The following is a 27,228-nucleotide window of genomic DNA, read 5'->3' on the forward strand; positions in this document are numbered from 1 at the left end:
TACTACTTTATTTAGCTTTATTACACATATAAAGGACAAAATCCCTTTAATGTTAGTTATTTTGTCTCCTTCCACATAATCCTTAGATTTCAAAAAGGTTTTACACTAAAACTAATTTTATAGATTTTGACCTTAATTAAATAGGGAATCTAAACCTTATTTTTGAGTCATTATATCGTAATATTTATACAAATATGCTAATTACCTGGATTAGATTTACCCGTCATTAGTTCAAGGTTCTAGTAACCCTTCTGTAAAATATACACGCACTCACATACACACACAGACACACACGCATATATATAATATAAATGTATATACATATATAAATAAATATACAAACACACCGACATACACACACACACACACATATATATATATATATATATATATATATATATATATATATATATATATATGCATTAAAATAATTATGAATCCTCTAATGGGTAATCTTTTAAAAAGCCAGCTTATTTTTCATATCGAACGAGCCCTGAACTGAACACATTTTCCTAATCGCTGACAGTCTAAGTCAGTATACTAAAATACGTTCTTGAGTGAAAATAGGAAAACATCACGAGAAAGAGCTACAAATAAATAAAATGTAAGGAAAAAATCAATAAAAAAATAAATAAATTCGAGAGGGAAAGTCCAATCTTCCAAGATTTGAAAGCTTTCTTAACGGTGTTTTATCGACAACGTCAAATATTTCAGAAAATCTTCAGATTAAGTGCTTTTTATATAAGGCACATTAGTTGGCCGGCTATCTTTAAGTTCTGTGGGTTTGAAATATTTTAAGCTCACATTTATTTTTATTTCATTTTTTTTTTGTTGCTAATATTAATATTTTAATATCGAGAGGAAACGTATATTTCTGATTCAAATAACATCACACACTGTAATAATTTCAATGGCCTTGTTCCAGCATAGACAAAAAACACACCACTTATTTATTTTAGAATAAATAATATGACTCTCGGATTCATCAGTAAATAATATGACTCTCGGATTCATCAGGAAAAAGAAATACTTACTAGGATCGCTAATCGGTAGGTTTACCTTTCAATAAAAATAAATTGGCGTTAACTATAACGTTTGGAACATTGCAGTTAACATGTTTTTCTCGAATGTATTTTTTCCAACCAGATACCTAAAGCGGAGACCATGTGGAAAGTGATGGCATGCATGTGAAATCGATGGGGATCCGTGCCATAAGTCGACTAGGGATTTTTATGCTCGACCCAAAAATTAACAGAGATTATAGCATTCCTGTAATGATCCGACCCATGTTGATTGCGGTGTGATGTTTCTTCTATCCAGTTCTAGGAGATCCACCATCCCAGGCTTTGCATTCTCTCTTTGCGAAGAGATTAGTTTATCGCTAATCGTCTGAGGTTCTCTTACGTGGGAATGCCGACGCGTATGTCCAGGCACACTTGTGCAGGTCAGAGTGTCTTTTGTGCGGGGGGTTGACTTCTTAATCCCACTTTCCCACCTTGTTGTTATAGTTATTCGAATAAAAAACGAACTAAATACCTCCACGTCGTGGTTTTGAAAAAAACAGCGACCTCCATCACTTTTCGCTCATATAGCCCCAGCTACGCGAGGATAGATGTGTGTCATTTAGCTGCTATAAGGACATAAGCACTAGAAAACTGAAAATATATGCGATGTTTATGAAATTAGAAGAACGTATATAAAAACGTCTGAAAAAGATAATGGAAACTTTTCCGAATTTGTAAATGCTCTCCTAACCTCACGTAACACTGGAAACGAACCCTCTTTGTCATTTAAATATATACTGTTCTAATGTAATTTATGATATATTTATCAAATTTTCCGGAACAGCAATAGAAGTGGTTCTTAATCCCAATGTATTACAATATTTGCCGAGTATCTACATCTCTCCAGCTCAAAATTACCAAGTCGGTCTTTTGGAAACTAAGAATACAAAAAAAAAATCTAAATATATATTAGATTTTGAAAGAGTGAAAATCTTAGGTACACGGCCATAATCAAGACAATTTTCTACCATTTCAGTTTTTTCTCTATTTATATCAAAGAGCAAACTAAACACAAAGCAATGCAGTTTTAATTTAATTTAATTAAACTCTGATGTAAAAATGAAAAGATTATTTAAAAATAATAACAGAAATGCTAATCTGATGTTCAGTGCTTGGGGTGAAAAGTATAAATGTGCACTCATTCACTTACGAGAAAAAACGGCTGCAGTGATTTAAGACTTAAAATGTACAGACTATTAATAACATAATACGAATGAACGTTAATTGAATCTTGTTGAATACACCAGTGTATGTGCTCTAAAGAGTGAATATCGTCTAATTATTATTAAAAAATGCAAATATGATGATAGGAAATTAATTGGGAAAACTGTGCATATGTTTACTCAAAAAATGCAAGTAATTATTTTTTTCTTCACAAAACAAAACTAGACTATTATACAATAACCTTCTGTGCCCTGGGTCTATCTGTTAATTAATTTGTCATTGCAAGCTTAAATTATATTATTGCTCCCAAAGGTAAAAATATGCAGCTTAATCACGTCAACGCACCGATTTGAATCAGATCACAGAAGTTATGTAACAATGAGCCTAGGCTGTACACGATGAGTAGAAATTTGGGAATAGCAGGTGCTAGATGTGATCTCCGCTTATCTTGGCCTTGTTTCCAGTCGTCCTGAATTTCTACTAGTCAATGCAATAAAATAAGGGCGACTCATTGGAGGCGGAGTTGAAATTCTGCAACTCTTGCCACAAAAAATCCACGCCAAGTCACAAACGCATATGGGTGTTGAAGAACTGTTACGCCTGCATAAGCGTAACAAGTAATCTGCGGATTCAAAAACTATTCAATTACAAACTAGTGATATTAGTGAATGCATCGGCAACGAAAAAAAAAAAGCACAATAAATGTGACCAAATAATAAATAAAAAGCACCAAAAGGATCCATCGCTCTGGATATCGCACACTACTTATAGGAGAAATGTTGCTAAGTAATTAAGAGCAGCCAGGGAGTTTCTGGATTGACATGCACGAAGAATTATGTGTGTCCAGCGGTTATTTCGTGCTTCGGCAATTCGTCACACAGTCCAGCTCCTGATAGTCGTCTGTTTGGATTTGTAAACTGTTAAATTTAAAGGCAATACAGTGTATATATACAATTTACATTGCATAAATACCGGCCTTACATAGATGAGGGGTATCGAAGTTCGATTTATTTATATATATATATATATATATATATATATATATATATATATATATGAAATTGTCTGTGTGTGTGGCTGTATATACATTTTCCTACCAAACTAATCTGTCAATTTTCCGTCTAAAGACTCGAGATTTGATATAACTGATACTGAGATTTGAAGAACCCTTTTAATCATTTTTCAGCCCGAACTTTGGCAGGTAAAGGGTCAAAGGTCAACAAACTGACCTTTGAAAATTCTACAAAACTCCTCCGTCAATGTTGGGTCTAATCCCATGAAATGTTAGTTACTTGGACATAGATAAACTATTTAATTGCATTTGAGACCGAAATATAAAATGCAAAGACGTCAAAATTGGGGTTAAAGTTTTTAAAAAAAAATGGACCTCTGCGGTCTCTAGCAAATCACTCAGCTAATTTTTGGTCTAAACATTTGAAATTCTATATAAAATATAGTCCTAGATTTGGCAAGCTTTTGCTAGGGTTTTGGCCGAAAATCGGTTGCCAAGGTGTCAAAGTTAAAAAAATGTTGACCTTTAGAGTCTCCCGCAAACTATTCAGCCAATTTGGTGTCTAAACATTTGAAATTTTACGTAAAGTATATTCAGCAATACAGCATGCTTATTAATCAGTTTTGGGGTGAAAATTAAGCTGCCAAGAGGTCAAAATTGAAAGAGTTGACCTTTGTAGACTCTACCAAACAGTTCCGCCATATGATAATTAAGATGTTGTTTTCTTGGATATGTGTCAAACATTTTAATACACACACACATGTATATATATGTATATATATATATATAAATAAATAAATATATATATATATATTTATATATAAAAATTCGTATTCCTGTCCGTTTGTTTTGTTTGTTTGTTCACAAGTTGATTAATATATACAAAATCCATAACTGTATCACATTATTCAATCATATGGATACTATGATGATAGCAACATATAAGATTGAATAGGTGACGTCATTTTCATATTACATTCATGAAAATCGCCTTCATAATATGGCGGTATTAGTTATTGTTTATAGTGAGAGAATTATTTTAAGTGTTCTATTTAAGTTTATTATTTAAATTTGATTTATACTGATGGCGTATTTAATTTAATTTATTTTTTACTGACATCGATTATTTTATGAATCGGTTTGAGTTATTTCCTTTGGGCACGGACGTTGTTCTTTTTGTTTTTGTTGTCTTTTTCGGCGGATATTAACACTAAAACTTTAAAGCAGTATTTTTAGAATTAGTTTAAATAAAATAATATCCGTGATTTCGCAATTAACGTTGTGGTCCAGTGAATCTTTATTTTAAAATAAAACAAACAATGCAATTCAACTACGATTCTTTATTTAAAACAAAAACAAAATACTTTTCATTTAAGTTGTTTTACCAGTTTTTTTTTCTTCACATTTTTTGACATCGTAACTATTTAAGTAATAACTCTTCATATTATAGCATAAACATTCGTCTAACACAAATTCGACATTGGTATTTTTTAAATTGGGTTATTTACAGTCTGTCTCCTTTGCAACAGACAGTAAAACAAGTCTTTCTAGACTGATGTAGCATAAAAGAAATTCGCTTAAACCGGAATATAGTCATAAAAAGGTGGTCAATATCCGCAGAATAGCTTCTTTCGAATTCCTTTTCTGTCGATATATCTGATGGAGAGTTTGTCACGTACTTCTTTTTTCGGGGGGGGGGCAGATTTTCGTGTTTTCATTCGTTCTTTTATTTTGGAAATTTTTGTTGGGTATCGAGAAAGTTGACATATAATAATGGAAAACTGCTTAATAATCTTAGTATAGCAGGTGTGACGAAAGCTAACTTTATGTCGACCCTGGCAACGCTGGGTATCCATGCTAGTATATATATATATATATATATATATATATATATATATATGTGTGTGTGTGTGTGTGTGTGCACATAAAGTTATGAAGAGTGCATAGGGGCGTAACAAAACCGAGCTGAACTGCTTTTTTATAAAAAAATAAAACAAAATAAAATAATCAACAATATGTAGCCCCTGATCACACATACTAATTCAGTTTAAGCAAATGAAGAAAAAAGCAATTCAATCAGTTTCGCGAAAATACCATTTTTTGTCACCTCAAGTAAAGAGGCATGCAAATATAAGGCGATGACTTGAAATCAGTGTTAATGCAAATAAAATATTTTTGTTGGATACACTGTGTATTGACAGATAAGAGGAAAGTACCCCGGGAAAGATATATTGGAAAAAAGAAATGTAAATCACGTGTGTGTCAACAATGCGCAAAAGACTACTCAATGTATTGTTTTCTGTCGTACAACTTTCGAGCGCATATAAAGTAAATAGAGGAAGTAATTAGATACAGAAACAGGGAAGACTGTAATGCAAATAGTTTTACGGGTTAAGATAATTACAATCTTTAAGTTTTATGCACAAATATAGAAAAAGACAATGGACGATTTCCAAATAAACAGACATAATCTTCATCTTTTACAGTATATACAGATATAATCTTCGTGTTTTACAATATATATATATATATATATATATATATATATATATACATATATATTTATGTATATATGCATATATATATTATATATATATATTTTTTATAACTCACTAACTAGCTCTACCTACGCATTGAGCACTGTTGACGCAAATACTTAAAGTTTACCAATAAGTTTATACTTTCGTATATTAGTTTATGTGAGTAAATGAAGTAGTTATATATATATATATATATATATATATACAAACATAAGAGATTACTATACGCAATACACATACGCACACACATATGCATATATATATACGTATATATATATATATATATATATATATATGCATATACATATACGTATATATAAATTTGCTTGTATATATTTGAATACATTTAAGAAGGGTATGGTAATTCATACAGCAGTTAGACGCGCATAACTTATCAAAGCACACAGACACACAGACATACAGACACACGCACATATATGTACATATATACACAGACATGAATATATATAGAGAGAGAGAGAAAGAGAGAGAGAAAGAGAGAGGGGCTGGAGAGGTAAGGGCGCGACATTAATATTAGGTTGTCCGGAAAATAATGGCCAATTTTAGAGTAAAAGGATTTATTAATCAAATAGGTGACAGTAGACATTGGAATTAGTCAAAGTATGATCCTTGAACAGCCATGCATTTTTGCCATCTATCAACTAGATCATTTATGCCTCGTTGATAAAAATTCTTTGGCTTAGATGCTAAGAAATCTTTGAAAAAAAGATTCAACCTCTGCATTAGATCTGAAGGTTTTGTTGCTTAAAAAAAGTGGCTAAATGCTTGAAAAATGGTAGTGGATGGGTGAAAGATCTGTAGAATAAGAAGGATGTGGTAAAGTTTCGTATCCCAAGTCTGTGAGTTTCTGCAGTGTCATTCTCGCAACATGAGGTCACACATTATCGTGGAGCAGGACTGGACCACGTCTATTCACTAATGCAAGTCTCAATTTTTGTAAATGATGATGCATTTCATCGAGTTGATTGCAGTAAACCTCTGCCGTGATGCTCTGATTAGCATCCAGAAAGCTGTAATGAATAACACCAATTGCGCACCACCAAACAGTCAGCATAATCTTCTGTTGGTGAAACTTTGGCTTTGGAAAATGTTTGGGTGGTTCATCAAAATCAAGCCATTGACCTGATCGTTTCCGATTATCATAAAGGATCCACTTTTCGTCACAGGTGACTATTCGGTCAAGAAATGGATCATTAATGTTTCGCAAAAAGAGCATCGAACACACTTCAAAACGTCGAGCTTGTAGATTTTCATTGAGCTCATGTGGGGCCCATTTGTCGAGCTTTTTCACCTTGCCAATTTGCTTCAGATGGTCCGACACTGTTGAACTGGTGACACCAAGTTCCCGAGACATTTCCCTGACACTTTGCCGTGGGTTTTGCTCAACAATGGCTCTCAAATTTTCATTGTAAAGATTAGATGGCCGTCCTCTACCTTCTTCATCTTTAAGGCTCTCATCACATCTACGAAATTTCTGAAACCACCTTCGTACTGTTCTATCACTTGTGATGCCTTCTCCCCATGGCCTATCGATATTTGCAGTTGTTTGAGAAGCATTGTTACCAAGCTTAAACTCATGCAGGAAAAGTAATCGTAAGTCTTCTTTTCTCATATTCCAAATTATGGCCTCTTTCGCTCATAAAACGTTTTGTTAAAGAAAAAAGTAAGAAATGATTAAAGAGCACAAATAAATCAATAATCATGTTGATGTTTACCTGAAATATAATAAAAAAAAAACCTATGATAAAATCCAATTTCAAAACAGACTTCCTGAAATGGCCATTATTTTCCGGACAACCTAATAGAACAACCTTCTTTAAAAGATATTTCCACCATCTTCTAAACAATATCCAGATATACATGGCCATCAACTAACTATCTATATATATCATCTATTCTATTTCCCTAGTAACAGTGGAATTATTATTGCAATAATACACGTCATCAAAGTCATATCTTATATATAAAGAGCATTTTAATTAATATATATATTCATATATATATATATTTATTAATATATATATATATATATATAAAGAGAGAGAGAAATGAGAGAGACAGAGAGACAGACAGAAAGACAGACAAAAAGACAGGCAGATTGCGCTCGATATCAAAACGTAATAAACAGCATTTTGAATTAGGAGAGATTAACACGAATATATATTTTTATATTACAAAACTTTACCATACACAATACTCGTTTGTTTTTATATTTCGTAATTTTATTATATTTTTCTCTTGAAAATAATTTTCATTTCAAAATTCGTGTTGTCCATATGCGTCTTTTTGCAAAATATGATAAATCCATCAAGTGTTCGTATGATCGGAAATACAAAGTTTCAATATCTTATTTTAGAAATAAAAGGAAAAAAAATCGCTTTAAAGCCTGTCAATTGAGTCGTAAATTATTCAACATAAAACATTTAAAATAGTCAGTGAAATGTGAATTCTATGTATTACATTCATTAAAAAAAAAGAATTAAGCAGTGCCTTCAATGTGTTTCCATGCTTCTTTTTCATATTAGCACTTTTTTGATCGTATCCCTATTGTTGGTAATCATCTCTAGGTGCAATGCACTTGTTGTACCGTTCCCTACATTCTAAAAGATCCCTTGTCAGTCCATTTGAATGAGCGTGTAATTGCCCTTAGTCACAGTCTCTTTCACGCCTCTCAACTATCTTATAACCACAGCTTCTAAGGGTTAAATTGAGCTCGGGGAATAACCAAAACTCGAAGGGTGCAACGTCTACACAAATAATTATGCGTACAGTTTCCACGGTGACAACAACCTCTACACTTATTGTCTTTATGGATACACGGTGGTCCTTATTCATGAAATTCCTTCTGGGGCCAATCAGCTCTGGTCTTCTCACTTACTTATTTCTTCCTCGCCTATCATAAAACTCCAAATACTCTCTGTCTTTGAATCTCTGATGCTACTCAAAAGCTGATCCCTGATTCATGTAGGATGGTCAAAAGCAGTCTACACCACCCCTTATATTTCTATGGCATAATCAAGTTTAAAACAGAATTGTATTGTATATCTTCCTTCTACATTGTTCTCACATCCAGATCGCATTATAAAAATTCACCAGTTGTGAAAATCAAGCTTTAGTAGGGTGGTTTCTAATTCTCGCTGTACCTGGTCCTTTACACCTGAAATCATAAATAATGGTCAGTCATCTAATAAGATGTGTAGTAATAACTAGGGCTAGGAAAACAACATAATCTTTCCATTGTTTTGGCCCTCACGTATATATCAAACATAGATACAATAAATCAACTGAGAATTACGTCACTCTACATAAAAAAAATCATATTAATGATTATACATGAGAATCGAAACAAGGAAAATATTATGCTGCTGTCATAAGCCTGACATTAACATACTGCTTGTTCAAGACTCTAGAACAATTTTAAATTGCAGTACAAACAATCGGGAATTTTTTTTAAAACACCTCGTAGTTATTTTGTGTTATACTTTATTTAGCAGTTAAATATTTATTTGCCAATTGAAAAAGTTCCAGTCAATATTCTTTTTATTTTTATATCAACAATTAAATTTTTATAGAAAGGGAATATGAAAAAATAGACATTTAAATATTGTATTAAGGGTTACTGTTTAAAAATTCAACGTGTCCTGACATTTTCTCTGCCTAAGTATCTCGCTCAAACTGACCATGAAGTTTTATTCTTTCCAACTCAGTCAACTTTTCTACTTCGCTTCTTTCTTTGTACTTCCGCTTATCTTTCAATAAGTCTTTATCTTGCTCTTCCTCTTTCGCCACTGCTGCAATACTTTATGACTGTTAGCCAAGTAGTGGTAAACATTTCTAAGCTCTCCCCCGACACATACTTTAATTGCAATCAGCATTTTCCTCTTTTTCGCTTTGTGATATACAGCCGAAGCACAGTATCAATTGGGTGAAGTGTTCAGTTTGTACAAGTCTGCACTGAATTAGTTCAATAAAATTTGAAATTTTACGTAAAGTATATTAAGCCATACAGCCGTCTGTCTCTATCCAGAGTTTTATTTCATTTTTCCCAGTGTCCATCTGACAAAAGCTAATGTTGTGTAGGTTATTGTTTCGTTCCTTTGTCCACAGAGTCTGCATTTAGTGTGTCTTGTCTCTTGTCATCCTTTCTTTGATGTGGTTGGTTTTAATTGAGTTATCTTGTGCAGCTGTTATTAGTGATTCAGATTCCCAGTATATATATATATATATATATATATATATATATATACATATAGTAAGTTATATATATATATGTATATATATATATAACTACTTAATTTACTCACATAAAATAACCATACGAAGTATAGATTTATGCGTAAAATTTAAGTATTTACTTCAAAAGTGCTCAATACGTAGCTAGAGCTAGTTAGTAAGTTATAAATTGCATATAGCGATTAAGCTGCACTTAATATTCCGCGTTTTATCCACTCTAAGACTCTTCAGGCTTATGCGCGAATTCTGTGGTTGTTTCTCGTTTTTATATGCGCATCTTCAATTGAGATTTTAGTTAGCCAATCAGCTTTCTAGTATCCACCGCGCCCTTCCTATCAGCCAATGAGTATGTACTTACCGAACAAAGGCATATTTGTCCTCTGGTTGACCCGTTTCTTTGTGTGTGCTCTATTTAGCATGGATATTTAGTTTCTTGATCTGTTTTAAATAGAGGTTAGTGTGTTTTATGTTAGTTTATATATAAATATATATATATATATATATGTGTACATATATATGCATACATATATACATACATATATACATACACATATGTGTGGTCGATTATGTATATCCATGTGTATTTATTTCTTTGTTTATTTTCTATTGTTTTTGTTTGTTCTTTTTTTTTAGTTTTAAAACTATTTTGTATCGCTATCCTAGAGTAAATTTTATCTTGTGAACACGGTGGTTTGCTATTTCTCTTCTACAGTTTAATAGATGTTGGGGTTCTTTAAAGAACATGATAGTACATTTTTCATGAAGACATAATCTACATGGGTCGTCTATCGCGGTTGATACTAGAAAGCTGATTGGCTAACTAAAATCTAAATAAATGTATTGCCAGTCCAGTGGGTAGCGCGTCTAAGCGCGAATGGGTAGTTTAGTAGTAATCCACTTCTTAGAAGCACGGGGAAACAATACACACTCTCTACTTCGACCAACAAACTCTGCCAAACGACGTCATGGCACGCAAGAAAAAAAAATATATAGTGTATTGTTTAAAAAGAAAATTCCTGATGAAGGATTTATAAGCCGAAAATTTGAAACTTAAATTAAATATTTTGTTTATTTAAAAAAATACAGATACGCACGCGGTTGTCTTTCTAATCTCATATTTCGAATTCCGTTCCCCGTGCATCCAAAAAGTGGATTACTACTAAACTACGCATTCCCGCTTAGACGGCGCTACCCACTCGACTGACAATACACACTTTCTACTTCGACCAACAAGCTCTGCCAAACGACACCATGGCACGTAAGAAAAAATATATATATATTGTATTGTTTAAAAAGAAAATTCCTGATGAAGGCTGTATAAGCCGAAGATTTGAAACTTTAAATAAATATTTTGTTTATTTAAAAAAATACAGATAAGCATGCGGTTGTCTTTCTAATCCCATATCTATATCTATATATATATATATATATATATATATATATATATATATATATATATATATATATATATATATATACTGGCACGGGTGCCCGGCGTGTTGAGCAAAACAAATAGTGGAAGTAGGAAGGTAGGCTCGAACCCGTACCACGAAGGAAGAAAGGAACGACAAAAGAACGTTACGTCTTTGCTGTTACGACCACCGCCAAACTGGAAGTGACTTAGATTTTAATGAAGGCTAGAACAATCGAACAGACGGGATGACGTTCGACAACATCGGCGAAAAAAGCGACCCCTCCCTGTAGAAAGTTCCCAGTTGAGTGAGAAGAAAATAATGTTTTCAGACGATTTTTCGGTATTTGTCATCTGAAGGGGCAAGCTTCAAAGCGATACTGATCTTGTAAAAATCTGTCCCCTCTGTCGAAAGTTTTAGGCAGACATGCAAACATACATAATTTATATATTGGTAACATAAAATTTTCGACCCACCCCGATTAAAAAGCTTGCTATATCTCTGGATATCCTTTATGTAAAATTTCAAATGTTTAGTTCGGAAATTGTCTGAGTAATTTGGTAAAGACCGCAGAAAACAATTTTTTTAAACTTTGCCCTCTATTATGACCCCTTAACATGTATTGCTTTGAGCTCAAATCAAGTTATTAAGCTAGATCCATGCCCAAGTAACCTATACTTAAAATTTATATTGTTTATACCAAATATTGGCGGAGAAGTTTGTTAGAGTTCTCAAAGGTAAAATCGGTGAATTTTGACCCTTAACCGCCAAATTTCTGGCCGAACACGGATTACAAAGATGTTTCCAGATCTCACTAAACTGTATATCAAGTTTCGAGTCTTCAGACTGAAAATTGACAGAGTCAATGTGTAGGAAAATGTACACAGACACACAGAGACACAGACACACCCCAGCCCTATTCACTTTTATTTATATAATGGAAGATAGATATACATACACACATATATATTTATATGATAACATAGTACAATGAATAATGACAAATCTCTATTAAACTTGTAGATGAACATTTGGTCTAAAGAGTAGAATTTATATATATATATATATATATATATATATATATATGTATATATGTATATGTATATATATATACATATTTATATACATATACATATACATATATATACATATACATATATACATATATATACATATATATATACATATATATATACATATATATATACATATATATACATATATATATACATATATGCATATATATACATATATATATATACATATATATATACATATATACATATAAATATATATATATATATAAATATATATATATATGTATATATATATATTAGCATTTAAGTCCGGCATTGCCTGAGTGTTTGGATGTGTGTGTTGGGCAAAAAAAAAGTGATAGTAGGAGGCAGGCTCGAACCCGTACAGCAAAGGAGGAAAAGAACGGGGTAAAACGTAACGCTTATGCTGTTACGACCACCGCCATACAGGCTAGACAATCAAAAGAAGAAGAAAACTTTCAAAAATATCGGCGAAAAAAGTGACCCCTCTGTAGAAAGGTGCCTAATTGAAGGGGAGAATATTAATGTTTTTAGCCAATTTTTCGATATTTGTCGTATGAAATGTCGAAATTTAAAACGATACTGATCTTGGTAAAATCCGTCGATTCTATTGAAAGATTAAGGCAGATATGCAAACAGACATACATACATACATTTATATATTGGTAACTAAAAATTCTCGACCCAAACTGATGAAAAAGCTTGCCCTATCTCTGAATACACTTTATGTAAAATTTCAAATATTTAGACCAGAATTTGTCTGAGTAATTTTGAAGAGACTGCAGAAAACAATTTTTTTAAACTTTGACCTCTATTATGACCCCTTAAAATTTATTGCTTTGGGCTCAAATTAAGTTATTAAGTTAGATCCATGTCCAAGGAACCTATATCTAAAAGTTCAAGTGCGTAGTCCCAAAATTGTCGGGGAAGATTGGTAGAGTTCTCAAAGGTCAAATCGTTGAACTTTGACCCCTTAATCGCTAAATTTCTGGCCAAAATCCGATCACATCGATTTCCCAAATCTCAGTACCATGTATACCAAACTTCGAGTCTGTAGACTACGAATTGACAGAGTTATTGCGTAGGGAAATGTACACAGACACACACACAGACACACACACACAGGCACGTTCACTTTTATATATATATATATATATATATATATATATATATAGATAGATAGATAGATAGATAGATAGATAGATATAGAGAGAGAGTATTTGGCCTTAAGTAGAATTTTTATTTTGTTTGTAACGTACAAGAATTGTTGCTGAATTTAAAACAGACAAGAAGGCTGTTTACATGCGCAAACCTATATCCGTAGGTTAAAAAACGTATTTTTTCAAACTATTTACATTCCTATGGGTTTTGACAAGAGATTGCAGGCTGGAGAATTGTATGTTTCAGTTTAAATACTGTCTACTGACACTTTAGTAATATTATTGTTTTACTTCTGATGTTACTACTATGTATTATTAGGTACAATAAAATAATCAATCAAGATGGGCTCTATAATCATATGTATGTAAACTGTATGGATTAAAATAGCATATTTAAGCGTTTTACGACTGAGAATGCTGAATGTTAATCTATTTTATTATATCTATAAAAGTGAATGTGTCTGTGTATCTGTGTATCTGTATGTGTGTCTGTGTGTGTACATTTCCCTACGCAATAACTCGGGTAATTTTAAGTCTACAGACTCGAAATTTGATGTACAGAATACTGAGATTTGGAAAAATCGATGTGATCGTTTTTTAACCAGAAATTTGGCGAGTAAAGTGTCAAAGTTCAACGATTTGACCTTTGAGAACTCTATCAAACTCCTACGACAATTGTGGATATAGAAACTTGACATTTTAGATATAGGTCCCATGTACATGGATCTAACTTAACTTTATTGGAGCCCAAAACAATAAACGTTAAGCGGTAATAATAGGGGAAAAAATGTTTTTTTCTCAACGTACACATCCAAATACCAAGGAAACGCCTGGCACCCATGCTAGTATTATATGATATAACATAATATATATATATATATATATATATATATATAGTAGCATGGGTGCCCGGTTAATTTTTAAAATTTGACCCCTATTATGACCGCTTATCATTTACTGTTTTGGGTTCAAATCAAGTTATTAAGTTAGATCCATGCCCAAGGAACCTATACCTAAAATTTAAAGTGTTTAGACCCAAAATTGTCGGAGGAGTTTGGTAGAGTTCTCAAAGGTGTAATCGTTAAATTTTTACCCCTAAACAGACAAATTTCTGGCTGAAGTCGATCACATAGAGTTTCCCAAATCTCAGTACCCTGTATATCAAATATCGAGTATGTCCCATCAATTTTGCAATTTTATAAGTTGAACATCTCAACAACTATGGAGCAAGTATTAATCTGAAATTTCTATTACGATTATAATGTATAGATTTTTTTTTTTTACTGATAACTCTATTGCAAATTCTGGCTGAATATTATCACGTTTGTGCGTTTTGCATTAAAAAACAAATTCGTAATAATTCCTGAATGAATTCTTATTAATGTGTTTTATTAGTACTTATATATATATATATATATATATATATATATATATATATATATATATATATATATATATATCAAAGGAGAAGTATCATACTTACTTTAGTAAGCCTTATTATTAAGTCCATACGAAATTTCAGGCCAATCGGCGCAGTGTTTTCAAGAAATTTGTTACAAGAAATGTTATATTTGTGTGTCTGTATATTATTGTTAACTGTGCATGGAACAGAGATCATATTAATTATCTCTCAACACTTTTTCCGGTCCATGGAAAATTTTAGTCGTATCGGACCAGTAGTTTCTTGGAAAAAAGAAATGTAACAGAGATACAATCATACGGACGAAGAGTAATATGATATACATGTATTTTGCTTCCTTTGCAGACTCGATGTGATTTCCTAGCTAGGTATCATTTGCGTTATATCCAAATATTTACTGCGTTTCAGATTAAAATTGCTAATACAACCCTGGAAAATCGGCGAAAATATTTGTTAAATACCAGGAAAGCTTTCTGTAGATGACCATATATATATATATATATATATATATATATATATATATATATATATATATATGTATATATATATATATATACTACGTTTGTGTTTGAGTTTACTTATTCTCTATAAAATGTCACTGTAAACATATATTTTCTTTTCAAATCAATATACCTATATATATATATATATATATATATATATATATATATATATATATATATATATATACATACATACCTATATCCTAAATTCTCTTCATCGATCTGCGTTGTTATAGAAGGAAGCCGCAAGATATGTCACTTTTCGGAAACGTTCTAATAGCTTTCAATTACGCAGCGAATTTAAATTCGTGTTAAGTGTAGATGGCCTGAAGGAAAATAGAAACTCTCTCATCTCTTTCCATAATAATTACATAGGATGAAGACTAGTGACAACTTGTTGAGACAGGCAAAAATTAAAATTCCTACATAAGGTCTAAAGTAGATTATGAATGCCCGATTTATTCACGTGTATTGAAATGTTTAAAACCTCTATTTCAAGGGTCTATTTCGCAAGCCGATACTAAAATACTAAAATACCGTGGATGGGCGGCACTTTAAAGCGCTATGCTTTGTTGAGACGTTGTAATAGATTAGAAATTAATGCGCGGGACGATATAGGCTTCCTATTTTTTTAATCTTTGTAAATACGGCCCACGCATTGTTCTTCATTCCTTTCCTATTTCTTTGTTCTTTATAATACGTAACTAATAAAATCAGTTTCTCTAAAACGACAGTGGGGCGTCGATTGTTTGAATCTACACGCAATTTGAATGAACATCAAAATACAAATTACTTGAATAACTACCCTCTTTCTTTTTTCCGTTAATTTCGATACGCTTTTCTCATAATTTTTCAAGGGCGAGTGAGGAACGCATAAAGTCAGTGCTTTTCACACAAAGTAAAATATTTTACAACTTAAAATAACAAGTATATGCCATAAAAAAACAAATTATAGAAACGTATAAAGACATCGTCTTGCTTAAAAAATCAGATTTCTATGTGTGGGGGAGTTATACATGCGGCGTGCCTCGACTTTTAGCAATAGTAATTACGCTGTATCGAAAAATCGATTTTGTTTTCAAGATTAAATTCCGTTAATCCTGCTGCTATGTCCCCAGTAAAAATTTCATACCAAACAGAAAAACACTGTCATTTATTATGTGTCCATGGTTGTCAATACAAACCAAGAACATCACTAATTTGTAGCTGAATGGGTTTAGTGAGTCGGCAGATGACTTGGTAGGTCAATGCGGACTAAAAAGTATCGATCACAGTTGGAGCACCCATGGTAAGTAGATGTCGTTGAGGTGCTTCTGGTTTGCCAAGGGGCGCTTGCTCCTCTTCTAATCCAAACGGTATGCCTCTGCTTATGTCGATTGACCCACACAACTTACATCTGCTACCACGTCCCACATTTCGCTACATATTCATAAGTCTTGGAGGGAAATCTTTATATCATCTTGAGGTCGTTCCTTCTGGTAGCCTAAACGTCATGTTCCACTCGGCAGCTGCTTTGTGAGACGCTTATCGAACATATGCGCAATAAGCTCTTGGGGAAACTTAGACATTTGAAGCAGTGTGAAGATAGACGGTAATTTAGCCCTTTTCAAAACATCTGTGTAAGTGATCTTGTCTTGCAATTTGATGTTCATGATTTTTTTTCTGACTGAGCCAATGCATACGCATATAGACACAGTCACGCATAGCATACCTTTAAGCATTACTTGCTAACGCTTGTTTCTAATCATAACTACAAATAATTTCAACGTTTAGTCTTTCCAAAAAATGTTGCATGTCAGTCGAATTGTTCATATATAAATATAATTAGTTTTTCGTCGCGTTCAATCTCCAAATCCGCTCTTCATTTTGCACATATATAGTTACTCATTAATATCATTTATTTTTCTATCCATCTTTTTGTTCCCCCAACAAAATGAAGCTGGCTCTATAAATTCACCTTTATCCGTTTATCTGTTCATCTGTCCGCACTTTTCTCAATAAGTATGCCTTGGATTTTTGTTCAAATTTTGCACAAACATTGAACGTGATATGAGTAAAAAAGGGACTGAACGGATTTTCCGATAAAAATCTGGTTGCACCTGCTAGGGGTACTTTTCGGGTTAAAATGATTAAAATGTGAACTTTTGTGCTTATTAAAAAAATATTGATGCTTTGGATTTTTATAAACCTCTCTGAAAATTTGTGACTAACTGATTTCTATACAATTTTGTTTCTCTATACTGCGCGATAAGTTTACGGTGTGCCTCAGGAGGTCTTTTAGGGCTACTAAAATTCTGCATTTTTTAGACTATTTTACCATATTTGTCCAACATTTTCTGTGTATGTCTATTTAACAGTTTTGCATGATGCTGAATTCAAATAAAAATATGTTAAGGCCTTTGGAACTTTTGGGGATTAATGGGGGAGATAAATGATGGACTAATTCAGTTCTTTTTCTGCATGGTGCAGAACTCAAATTTACGTATTTTAAGGCCTAAAATTTTGTTAGTTCATTTCACCAGAATTTGACGTCCCCTGGGCGTTTGGGGTCAAAATGTGGGGGGGATAAATGCTGAACTTTCACCAGAATTTGACGTCCCCTAGGGGTTTGAGGGAAAAATAGTGGGGGGTAAATACTGAACTAAGTCATTTTTCCCCAACATAATAGCTGCAGTTGTATTAATTGTTAGGTTGTATGGGGCATTTTTAAATTTACTCGTCTAGCGAATAAATTATATTCAAGCCAGTCATTTCGCTGCAACGTAATCTGCAGGAAAAGATGGCATTTCTTATGTATTTCACGGCTGTACTAACTTGGAAAGTATTCGCTTGAGCGTATAAGGAATATAACAGATGAAAATATGAAGGATTAATCTCACGGTCCGCATTTCATATAGCATATTTTAGAGTACTACTATCATTTCCACAACATACATGTTTTATAACGTTTTTGCTGAAAGAGAAAGAAACAATTAATTTAATTGTATATAGACAAGCTTCCGAAAAAATATATTAGACAGAATTTTACTTGTAGATAATATTAGTTTAACAGGTGCATGAATATTTCCAGTATGAATCTTTCCGCTGCTTCTGTTTCATAATACTAATCAGATTGAGGTGAGAAAAGGAGATCAAAAGTGAGAGTAAACAGTTTCCCCTTTACAGTCGTACAAGTTTGTACATGCATTCTTTCGAATGTTAAATTTCCCACAAAATGTTCATAGTCGAAATATGCGTAAACATCTGGGATCTTGAGAAGATTTTTAGTATTCCAGTAATGATAAGCACACCTGAACGGGTTTAAAAGAATTTCAAAAAATAACCCGACAAATGTACAATGGCAAACAAGTGCAAAATAGATGCAAACAATAGCAGTTAAATAGACGATTGGAATCTTAAAGAAATTTATCGATTGGAATAACTTAAACAAAATAATAGGTACATTTAAAAAATAGTAAAATGATTTTACAAATAAAATTAATCTTAAAATGCAGTTCTTTGTTCTCAGCACAATATCACTAGCAGAGATAATTCAAATAATGCAGCCCCATGACCGAAATGATTCAGGAATTACATATATATAAATACAAGTATATATATATATATATATATATATATATATATATATATATATGTGTGTATATATTACATATATATAACGTATATATATAAGTACAAGTATACATAAATACTTTATACATATACATATTGCCAATATAAAAATATAAGTATGCATAAATATTTGCATATATATATATATATATATACATATACATATATATATATATATATATATAATGCAAAGGTGTATGATATTAAAAACTGAAGTTGCCTGTACAAAATTATGAATATTACTGAACCTCTGAAAGAATATTCATTCAGTGAATGTATAAAACTTAAGTTTAAAAAAAAGTAACATGATATATATGTACGTATATATATATATATATATATATATATATATATATATATATATAAAGAGAGAGAGAGCGAGAGAAAGGGAGGGAGAGAGTGAGAGAGGAGGGGGAGAAAGAATCGTCGAAGTAAGAAACATTAATGATCAACAAAACCGAAATGTGCGCTTCAGAATATATTTTTACTGATAATGATCACTATATACGATGCGTTTTAACAGATGATTTGGTGATGGCTATGCATTGGCATCCAGAGTTCGAATTGATTCCCACATCTACGTAGCCCCTCTGAAATCGATGAAACCTTCGCCTAAATTTACTGAAATTCACTGCATAAGGGTCGCAATCAATTCAAATGCTGATCGGCTCAATTTACTTCCTGCATGGAGGAATTCAACGGGCCGATATATATCTGGAGCAGACTCATGAGAGCGGATCTTCCCTTATATATATGCATGTATATATATATATATATATATATATATATATATATATATATAATATATATAAATATATATATATAAATATATATATATATATATATATATATATATATATATATATATATATATATATACAGTCACTGGTAGTTCCTAGCATGAACATTGCACATAAATGGTGGAAGGTAGATGGCCGTTTTTCTCAACACCCGCAAGTAATTGTGTGACTCGTGCCCTACTTTCATAACAAAGCAGTCCTTTATAGGATGGCACTGCTTTCCTCTTCATGGGGAAGTGTATATAAAAGGTGACCTAAAAATTGTTTACTTGCTAATGTCCCTGTCATCAGGTGCAGATGTCTGGGCATCCAATAGTTGCATCCAAATCAAGAATAGAAGCAAACTACATGGAACTACATGGAACGAATATGTTCACTGCGACTTGGAATGTAAGAACACTCCAGGATAACAAAAACAACCCTGAAGGAAAAACCGCTATCATAGCACGTGTGTTAAGGCATCATAGAATGTCTGTTGAAACTCTTTCTGAAATAAGGTTGGTAGATGCAGGACAGCTAGAGGAACTTGAAGATGGATACACTTTTTATTGGATTGGAAAACCAAGTTTTGAGAAACGTAAATCTGGTGTTGGTTTTCCATCTGGAATGATATTGCCAAAAATCTTGAGTCCCTGACCGTTGATAAAAATGACAGACTTATGTCCTAGCGCATTGCAGTAGGAAACGACAAATATGCCACATTTTTGAGTTGCTATGCACCTACACTTAATTCATCTGGTGAGCTAAAATAAAGGTTTTACTCCTCTTTACGCAAACACAGCAACACGCTCTTTATACATGATAATCTGTTTGTCCTGCGTGACTTCAATGCTCGTGTGGGTAGTGATACACAATTTCTGAGAAATGGCATTGATTCACATGGAATTGGTAAAGCCAACTCAAATGATGTTTTCTTATTGTCTCTTTGCAGTGAATTCGATCTTTTGCTCATTAGTACAGTGTTGTAGATGCCTAATTGCAAGAAAGCCAGTTGAAAACATCCCCGGTCTAATCATTATCATATCATTGATTATGTCATTTTACGTCGTTCTGAGAGACAAGATATAACTCTTACACGTTCTTACAGCATCGGGGAATATTGTTCAGACCATAAATTGATCTGTTCCACAGTCAGGATGAAAATCAAGCGCTCCGTGCGAAACCAACGTAATTCTTCTATCAAGAGAATTGATGTAGGCAAGATGAAGTTTAAGGAGATAATGCACTTATTTCAAAAGGTTACTGATGAAAAGCTGCCCTCCGTTGTATGTGGGAATGATATTGAGGCACTTTGGAGAGAGTTTAAAACTGCAGTGTATGACTCTGCAAAGAGTCATTAGGATAAATTCGAAGGAAAATCAAGATTAATTTGATGAAAATGATCCAACTATCGTTTCACTGCTCAATAACATGCATCAAACCCATCAAGTATGGATTACTTACAAACATTCTTCAGTGAAACACAAGGCTTTCAGAATGGCAAAACGGTTGGCACAATCTCGACTCCGGAAAATGAAACAAAACCGATGGGAGCAGAAAGCTTAGGCATTACAAAATGTTACGGATAGGTGTGATTTTAAATCATTCTACTAAAACCTCAAGAGGGTGTTTGCTCCCATTTTAAGGGGGGCATCTCCAATATTTTCGTCGGATTGCATTTTCCTCACTGACAAGAAAACAATTACCAAGCGCTCTGCAAAACACTTTTTAAACGTTTTAAACGGAGAATCGACAGTGGATCGAGGAGTGATTGATGATATTCCTCAGAGGCCAACAATCGAGGCGCTTGCTGATACTCCATCCATGCCCGAGATTGGATGGGTTGTAAAGCAACTTTCAAATGGTAAGGCTCCAGGTGATGACGCCATACCTGCAGAAGTATACAAATGTGGAATCCAACTGTTAATCAGGAAACTAAGTGCCCTGTTTTCATTAATATAGGAACTTGATACCGTGCCAAAACAGGTCACAGACGCGTCAATTATTCACCTCTTTAAGCACAATGGAAATAAGTGTGAGCATGATAACCATAGTGGAATTTCTCTTTTGTCTGTTGCTCGTGTAATCCTAAACAGACTCAATGGTTCAATCTGTAAAACTGTGCTCCCAGAAACCCAGTGTGATTTTAGGGCAGGGAGAGATTCTGCGGACATGAGCTACAGCCTTCGGCAACTACAGGAGAAAGCGAGGGAGCAGAATAAGTACTTATTTGTCACATCTGTTGACCTCACAAAGGCATTTGATACCGTCTCTAGGGATGCCATGTGGACTGTTTTCAGAAGGCTTGGTATTCCGGACAAGATGTTGAATGTGATTGTTTCCTTTCACTGGGGAATGGTGGCGACAGTACGATCTGGCTGTGAACAAAGTGAACCATTTGATGTGTCCTTGTTCCGATCTTATTTGCTCTTTTCTTTTCGGTGACGCTTGAGAGAGATTACAGGAACACCTTAGCAGTCAAATGTGTTGAGTATCAATCAAGTGGAGGATTATTTAACCAGCAACGTTTCAAGGCCGAAACCAAGACTTCTGTGCAGACTGCTCTTGGCCTCCTTTATACAGATGACTGTGCTCTTGTCACCCATAGTCTTGATGACATGCAGCACATCCTCAATAGCTTTTCTGGTGCATGTGAGGCCTTCGGCCTTACAATTAGCATAAAAAAAACTGAAATTATTCACCAGCCCAAACCAAACGCTATGCCCTCTTCACAACCCGTGGAGTATGTTGATGGTGAAGCTTTGAAAACAGTTTTTTACATACCTCGGATCTGTTGTGTCTGATGATGCTAAATTTGAAAAGGACATCCAATGTAGAATTAAGGAATCTAGTGAGGCATTTGGTAGGTTGCGACAAAGACTCTGGAACATCCACGATGTGTCTCTAAAAGTAAAGGTGGCAGTCTACAAATCTGTTGTTCTGTCTACTCTTCTGTATGGTGCCGAAACGTGGACCTTTTATCGCAAGCATACAAATCAGCTTGACCCCTTCCATATCAGATGCCTCCGTTTTATTTGCAATGTTGGATGATGGGATCGTGTCCCGAATTGTGAATTACTGTAGAGATGTGAATAACTGATATTGAATCATTTTTCATCGGGATACAAATGCGGTGGTCGGATCATCTTGTGAGCATGGATGACACAAGAGTTCCTAAGCAACGTTTTTATGGGCAACTGACAAATTCTTGCCGTATAATAGGGCGTCCCTTGCTTCGTTACACAGATAAACTAAAAGACAACCTGAAACGTTGTGGAATTTCTCTGAATTTCTGGGAGAGTGCAGTAGGGGATCGCTGAGAATGGAGGGAGATATGTTTCCTGGGGGCCAAAGAATTTGAACATAACCGCCTTTGTCATAGGGACGCCTTTCGTGCAAATATGAAGGCAAAACACAAGAAAAATCCACCTAAAAATGAATATATATGTTCCTGTGGTTTCAGAGCACGCAGCAAAGCAGGATTATCTGTTCACTCGAGAAGGCATCTTTGACCGACGAGCATATGAACGTTCACCATCTGCGGAGGAGGGTGCCGGACGTCTACAGGATAGCAATTATGCATGTAGTGTCACAGAACTTAGGAGTTGCTGAAGATTGCATACTGAACCTCATTCATCGTCTTCGATGAGAGAATCCACCGCACACACACACACACACACACACACACACACACACACACACATATATATATATATATATATATATATATATATATATATATATATATATTATAGCTTATCCCACCGAGAAATGCAACGGCTAGAAATTCTCATTTTTTCCCTTACATAGACTTTGGAATATTTCAATAATTGTATATTACAAGAAAGCCTGTATCTCACTGCCTCAATACATATATATATATATATATATATATATATATATATATATATATATATATATATATACATTTTTGTATGTATATATAATATATACATACATACATATATATATATGCATATATATACATGTTTGTATGTATAAATAATATATATACATATATATATATGTATATATATATATATATATATATATATATATATCGCCGAAAACATTCTATGTAACCTGATTTTTATAGACTTTCGAATTCGTGCAGGTAATTGTGTTATTAAATGAAACTATTAATAATCAATGTATCTTGGAATAGAGAATATGGCATGGATCATATTAGATAGAATTACCATAAACAAATTAAGGAAATAATATTTGATAATATATATAGATAAAGGCAAACAGTCCCAACGAAAATAGAGTAAATCTAAATGTACACTAAATAGAGTAACTCTAACTGTAAAAGAAAATTCAAGAAACATGTTATCATAATAATGTTGAATATGTAAAAAAAAAAAAAAATCGGTAGCTAAAGACTATCAAATTATTGCATAAAATCCAAATCTTCTGCTTGTTTCATTGTCACACTTTGGAAATTTCTATGCTCCCGCTTTTAATTGTGACTATTCAATCCATTTGAAAATGATTGATAAATGTTTTCTTTCTCTTATTGCACAGTTTTACAGGTTTCTTAATCTCAGATTTTAATGAAATGTAATATGGCTTCACCGGTAATAATGACCTCTTTTCTGTAATAAGTTTTTTTTTTTATTACATTTTCACTCAAACAAGCCAAATTGCCACTTTGGTGTAGGGGGATACTATCAGGGGCAACAACTACTGGGCTAATATATAGGAATTTGGGCAGCAAGATGTCGGTTCACGTTAGTACTGTTGGGGAAGCAGGGACCTGGAATGGAATTCCGGAGTCTAGAGGTTCTGGGGAAGAAACTATTGGAGTAAAAAGATATTTTACATCTAGGGATATCTACAGTGTGGGGGTGGGATTTAGCAGCCTGTCGGGTTTTTCGAGGGTGCTCACGTCGTGGGGGCACACGTGATTGCAGTTCGTCAGAGCATGCACCACTAAAATACTTGTAGAACAGGCAGAGGGATGCAACATTTCCTCGATGGGGCAGAGGCTGAAGCTTAGATGCCAGTTCAGGGCCTATCAGGTTTGCGACTCTCTTTTGAACCTTGTCAAGGAGCGAGAGAATAGTAGCAGATGCACCAGCCCAGATGTGACAGCAATACTCCATACATGGGCGAATGGTGGCCTTATAGAGATACATGATACTTTCGGGTGTTACTAGTTGTCTAGCACGGTAGAGAGAGCCCACCTTTCTTGCAGCAGCCCTGGCAATGCCTTCAATGTAATTGTTCCAACTCATGTTTCCTGTGAACGTTAAGCCAACCAGTTTGAAAGATTTACTCTCAGATAAAGAGTCGTTGACCAATGCTATAGGTGGTAGAGAGGGGTTCTTGTAATTATTGAATGAAACTAGTTTAGTCTTGGCAGCATTTAACGCGAGCAACTTCTTTTGTCCCAATTCCACCACGGATTGGGCGTCTTCCTCTAGTGTTTCTGCCATTTCTTTAGAAATGTGTTCATTCGTCTTCCTCTTGTGGCTGCCTGAGAATGTAGTGTCATCATCATACATACCCATCTCAGGGGAGGTCATTTATGAATATCAGGAACAATAGAGGTTCAATGATAGAACACTGGGGCAACCCCGCATTTATATCATATTGTTCAGATGTACGACCGTCGAGGACAACCTGGATTTTTCTCTTATCTAAGAAGAATTTGATTATGTTAAGCATTCTACCAGTGACACCCTATGATCTAATTTTCCTGAAGAGACCCTCATGCCATACCCTGTGAAAAGCCTTAGATATATCTAGAGCTACCCTCTTCCCTCCCCCGCTTTTTCCACTGAATGGTATATACGTTCAGAGATCACAGTTAGAATGTCTGCTGTGGAACGGGCTTGTCTAAATCCATATTGTTGGTCAGTCAGAAGTTTAGCATATGTAAGGTGATGGACTAGAGCATTGTTAATTAAGGTCTCAAATATTTTGGAAAAAAGTGGGAGGAGGCTAATCGGGCGATAGTTTGATGGGTCAGTCCTTCGCCAGAATTCTTGAATACTGGTACAACAGAAGCAGTTCTCCAATAGCCCGGAAAGCAAGCTTCATTAAGGCATTTGTTGTAGAGTTTAGAGAGAACTCGATCTACTTCGGCTGAACACTTTTTTAATAGCACAGCTGGGACAAGATCGGGTCCACATGCTTTTGAAGTGTCAAGGCTTTTTTTATGATAGCATGCACCTGAGCAGGGGTGGTTTTCAGATCGTCTAGCGTGGCGTCTGCCCGCATAAGAAAGTCAGGTAGGGGATGGTTGGAAGGGTCCAGTATGGAGCTTGAGTCAAACCGACTGGCAAACATATTAGCCTTGTCGGTTGCTGAGGAGACAACCTCGTGATTGTTGGTTAGTGGGGGAATTGTTGATTGCCCATTATTTACTACACTGTTGTAGATTTTCCAGAAGTCTCGAGTTCCTAGTTTTTATGCTTCGATGCGCTTTTTAGTGGTTTCCGTAAATTCTCTCTTAGCTGTCGCTATTTCTTTCTTAACGTTATTTCTAGCTTCTATATACTTCAGTCTGTTTGAACTGGACTTATGTCGGTTAAACCTACTGTATCCATGCTGCTTTTGAGCAATGGCAGTTGCGCAAGTCGACGTAAACCATTGGGGAGAGTGGGACTTACTATAAAATTTCCGCATGGGAACATGCGCTTCGATTGCAGTTTTGAACCAGTCAGTGGTCTCGTTTGCACACTGTTCAGCAGGTAGAGAAAAAATATTTCTCCAAGTATATTATTGTGTGTTAAAATTATTCCTCTGCATATATCTGTATGCACACATGTAAGTTTATTTATTCGGGGAATTCTCTATTTTACTTGATATTAATCGTCAAGTAAAAGCGAATCTGCCGAATTGTATAATTAATCTAGTTTAAAAAATTGTGAAATGACCTTTGCTCCGTTTATCCTGGTCTGTTTTTCTGGTCCTTTTGAATTAGTCAACAATCATATCACTATCGACTTTCCTCCTGTCGACTTCGATCTCTGATCTTCCGCCATAACAACAGACTTGTTTAGAAAACAAAACAAATGGTTTGTTTTTAGTGGTGACGGATGTGTATAGTACCAACAAAACTATCTGGTATTACTATTAACCTGTGTCGATGCTGATTACTGCCACAGACCAGAGTATACAGAAAACCGCAGATTTCACATAAGAGTTTTCTTCTTCTAGATGAATGTCTTAACGAAGACTGGCGGCGCATCTCTACCAGTGAATTAATACGCCCCCAGATACAACCTGGAAATTTCTAC

Source organism: Euprymna scolopes, chromosome 2 (genome assembly GCF_053919585.1).
Source record: "Euprymna scolopes isolate OS-2025 chromosome 2, ASM5391958v1, whole genome shotgun sequence".
NCBI classification, from domain to species: Eukaryota; Metazoa; Mollusca; class Cephalopoda; order Sepiida; family Sepiolidae; genus Euprymna; species Euprymna scolopes.